A 5,220-nucleotide genomic window follows, 5' to 3' on the forward strand; every position below is an offset into this window, starting at 1 on the left:
CCCATATGCTTCGACCGTGGGATCTACCATGTACGTCATGACATGTATAAGATCAGATGTGGTATCCTCACTAGGAGTAGTGAGTAGATACCAATCTGATCCTAGAGAAAACCACTAGAAAGTGGTTAAAGCCATCCTTAAGTATTTGAGAAATACTAAGGACCAATGGTTGGTTTATGCGAGTCAGATCTGAAACTTGTGGATTCACAGACTCCAGCTTTCAATCTGACCATGATAATAGCAGAAGCGTGTCGGGTTATATCTTTACTCTGAATGGTGGAGCTATCTGCTGGAAGAGTTTCAAGCAGCATACTGTGGCACACTCTGTTTGTGAAGTGGAGTACATCGCAGCATCGGATGCCGTGAAGGAAGCTGTGTGGTTGAAAAATTCATCACCGAGCTCGGAGTAGCACCTGTTAGATGAGTGCCCTAGATGCCAGATTGGCTGACACATTCTGTACAAATCTAAGGGCAAATTTATAATTTTGACTATAAATCAATAAATGGGTTATTCTTCTATCACATTGTGTACATTGTGTCTGTGATACATCCCTTGAGTTAGTAGGAATGTCAATTCATATTTTCAAGAGTTGAAAATTTAAGGCATGAATTTACATAACTAACTCATAAACAGCTCCTGACCATAGGATCATCACGAGGATGGTGATCGATCTAGAAGGTTGTTGTATGATCGCTTCCTTAGGATAGATGTGTCTTGAGTTTACAGTGTAAGACACCAAAGCGAGAGTACAGGTATTCATTGAGAACGAGACTACTGAGCGTGACCACCTCGAGCAGTCATAAGGAAGTCTACCTTCTCGTCGATGACTAGCTCGATGCTGCAGTTGTGTGTCTAGTTCTTTGACCTGAGGTGCATGACAGTTCACCTTGAGTGTGTTATAGTTTGACTACACCATAACTGGTCTTCTAGCCATTCAGAACCCTGAGGTGTATGTTGGCTGTAGCATATTATTGTAGGAACTAGGTCGCACCAAGATGGGATCTATCAACCTCTAGTAGAGATAGTTGAGATGAAGATAGTCCTATGTGTATATGGATCGAAAGATATCGGATGGAGAGTCCTTAAGAAGATCGGCTTAGCATGACAGAGTGAAATAATGGAAAAGAGTTTTCATTGGTTTTACATCGACTCGATCGATCGATTGATTCATATGATGATGTTGGATTTGACGAGTTCTCCTTAACCCTAATTCAGTCGGGACTCATGATAGAGGAACTCAATCACACAGGTAGCTGCACTGAGAGTTCATCTTCAGTTCTAATGGGTTGCCACCATATACTAGGTGTCACTGGTGGATTTTGAGAGCAATTAGAATGATCTTGATGATCGATCATTCTAATTGTATGAATCAGAAGAGTTCTGGTTCATCGAAAGGAGTTTCGATGATGTCGATGATGAGATCACGACATGTCTCATTACCATACGAAATTGAACCTAACTGGGTCACACTAACAAGGGTTGAGATCTAGATGTCATCAATTGGGCTAGCCCAATTGATTTGGATTAGATCCAATTAGGTTCAAGAAAATCGTGCTAGCACACGATTGAGCCTAACTTTCTCCTCATGTAATCTTTTCTATCTCAACTGAGCCAAATATGATTTGACTCATCCAGAGAACCTTGAGAAGGTTTTCTCAGTCTAAATGAAGCTTGTCCAGCTTAGAAAAGTCTTATCTTAATTCATGAGATGAATTTAAGATAATACCTGCTAATTCCTGTCACCTGCCATTTTCATTTTAGGACATCTGTCAAATGTTGACATATGGGTCTTAAACTGAAGGCCACATGGCAAGAGCTCATTGGAAAATTTTGTAGAGTGTCTACATACCAAATTCATATTAAATTAGGCACCATAATCAGATTATGGCATGAGCCCAATTGGATTAAGTGGGGCCCCAAGTGGATAAGGATGAGAGTCTTGATCAATATGGACTAGTTGGCGCCAACCTTCCTTTGTGCTTATCCAAAGATGGTGCCAACATAGGAGAGAGAGTGGGGTTCTTATCTGATGTGATCAGATGATATCACTCCATCAATCAAAATTTTTTTGGATTTATTAAAATTTTTTGATTGGTCGAATGATGTGGCACTGCGCAGTGCAGCAGGGTCTATATAAACCCTGTCTGTGCCTAGGGTTTCATATGATTGTGACAAACCCATCAAAGCTGCCACCCCCTTTCCTCTTTTCCACATCCCATCTGTAGCTCTCCCTCTCTCTTCACATCCAAGGAGTTGGACGTCCATCTGGCAAAGGTCTAAGGCATGGTGATGCCTTGAACAGGAATGCTACAGACTTCTTCGACAGGCTGCTGCTCCAACTTCAGAAAGAGTTTTGAAGTATTTTAAAATCAGATTAAGATCTAATTTTTGATCATAGATTCATGAGGAGAAGATGATCTAGATCCTACCTGAGTGGATACTGGTAGAGGCCAGCATTGCATGGCTAAATCAGAACCTCAGGCTTGCTGCGATCATCTACAGGGTAATCAGATTACCCTTGAGGTATTTCATGTTTCTCATATTTTTAGATTTATTTTTGAATTAATATTAGATAATAAAATTAGATCTAGAGATTTAGATCTAAAATAAATATAGATAATTTTTTTTTTAAAATTATTCTGCCCCAGATTTGATGAAATCTGAAGATCCTACAAGAAAAAGGTATTTTTCTTCAACTGATATCAGAGTCAGGTTGATGGCTCAGTTTCAGATCTAATTTAGATCTGATTTTAATTTTAATTTATTTAATATTAAAAAATTTTAGATATCACATCAGATATGATAGGATCTAAATCAAAATATTTAAAATTAAATCTGAGAAGATCTAACATGCATGAGATGCATGACAAGACTAGGAATAGTTTGATCTATGAATAGTCTTGTAAGTTTATATTTTAATGAGATTAAAATATAATTTAGATCTAATTTATTCTTTTTTTTGATGATATAAATATTATATTCAGATCAAATAAAAAATAAAATTTAATAATACATAAGATTGATCTGTTGCATGCCTAGACTAGTTATAGAATTGTTCTAGTAACTATCTAGAATAAATTTTATGTTGAATAGTTTAATTTAAATTTTATTTTTCAGATGTTACATGTGATGTATTAAATTGAAAGCATGTTAATTAGATCAATTTTTGATACATGAGATATATGCAAAGCATATATTAGTTAGATCTTAAATTGTATATGTGATATGTAAATTTAGATCTAACTAGTTTTGTAGTTAAATTTATATTTCTGATTAAGGTGTTCCTCATGGCCGTCCGGTCATAAGAACAAAGTAAGTTTAAAGGCCCTCTCTCCCATTCAATGGGTGTTCTTATGACATGTAGGGGTGCTGCCGTTCATCCTTAATCAGAAATCAAAACTTATTTTCTGCAAAACCTAGATCCTGAAACCCTAGGATTTATTTTACATATTTTTTTATGAACCCAAGACTTAATTAATGAATTAAGCTTATGAAATTAAATTAGATTAAAATTGAAATTTCAGATCTAAGTCATTTTCATAAAATTGGGTTCGGGCTGGGTAGCTCAATTAGGTCTAACGTTGATCAAACCGAATCAACAGTTGGTTAGGTGGGATCATGAAAGCTAATAATTGACCAGCCTAATAGGATTAAGTCTGGGTCAAGGTCGAATCACATTTAGATGTGACTCGATCAAGTTAAGATCTAATTTGGCTCAGTGGTTAGAGCCTGGATTGTAGGCTAACCCAATTGGTTCTGTTCGATAATTTGGTGTCTAAGGTAAGTTGGGCAGATGCGACCGACTGATTTTTAATTGAGAGCTACTCAACTCGAATGCGTTCTTGTCGAGTTAATGGCATATCCCTTCCATCGATCTCACTTATCTGGCATATGTGTCGACCCAGTTCTGATTTGAGGTGGCTAACAATTCGAGCTAACCATGCCACTAGGTTAGTCATAATTGTTATGACTATGTCAAGTCAAGTTTAATGAGACCTAAATCAAATCTCTTAAGAAAATATTAAGTCTAGATCTTTCACCATTGTGGATGTGCGGGCCCTTTCCGGGGTTGATTGTTCTCGGTGGTTATAGTGGCTCAGTTGCACTGGAAAGATGCAACCATGTCCATTAGGCATTGGATGCTACGAATTAGAGGATGGGTTGGGCTCAATATTCTGGATACGTGAGGGACCCAATCAGGAATCTAGTTCGTGCAAATGGTGGGTTTGACTTAACTAAGGATTGGAGCAATATTCGGACATGGTGAGCTTCATGAATTAGAGACCAAATTTTGGGTGCACCATGATTAGAGAATTATTGGACAAGAGTTATCCACTCATCGTTGACCCATCACCAATAACTGTTAGGTGAGGTGATGAGCCAGTCGGTGAGACCGCACCACCCACTAGAAATCACTGATCATGGAGATTTTCACATCTCTACCAAGGGAGTGTAGGGATCTGAGAAAATAGTGAGAGCCTAATTTTTTAAAAATAAAATTTTAAATAAATTGGTTAAGTCTGATTACAAAATCTAACTAGAAACTTTTGACTCTCTACAGAAACATGTCTGCCTCAAACCCCTGACCAAAATACTAGACACCATAGATTGACTGGACCCAATTTTAAGGACTGATTGAGGAACTACAGAATTATTCTGATTTTAAAAAATTGACTCATGTCTTGGACCAGGACCCACCTGTCATGCCAGCATGTCGACTGCTGAACAGAGAGCGTCTCTAAAAAATGGATGGATGATGATAACAAAGCAAGGTACTACATGTTGGGTGCAATATCTGATGACTTGCAGCCCAACATGAGAATATTATGACTACCCGCCAAATGTTGGCTCACCTACAAGAGTTGTTTGGTGAACAAAGTCGCGCAGTCAAGTATCAAGTTTGTCAAAGACTTTTTAAGGCTAAAATGCGTGATGGGCAGTCAGTCCAAGATCATTGTTTGACAATGATCAGGATCTTGAGGAGCTTGAGAAGCTCGGTATCATCTTAGACAAGATTTTTAGATTGATGTGATCCTTCAGTCCTTGTCCGATGCATATGGTCAGTTCATCATGAACTTCCATATGCATAAGATGCAGTGTACCTTGGCGAGTTAATGAACATGCTGGTTACGGCTGAGCTTTCTTTGAAGAGTTCAAAAGGCTCAGTCCTTACTGTGGAGCAGACTTCTTCCAAGAGAAAGTCTTTTGGAAAGAAGAAA

This window comes from Elaeis guineensis, chromosome 4, assembly GCF_000442705.2.
Source record: "Elaeis guineensis isolate ETL-2024a chromosome 4, EG11, whole genome shotgun sequence".
Classification (NCBI taxonomy): Eukaryota; Viridiplantae; Streptophyta; class Magnoliopsida; order Arecales; family Arecaceae; genus Elaeis; species Elaeis guineensis.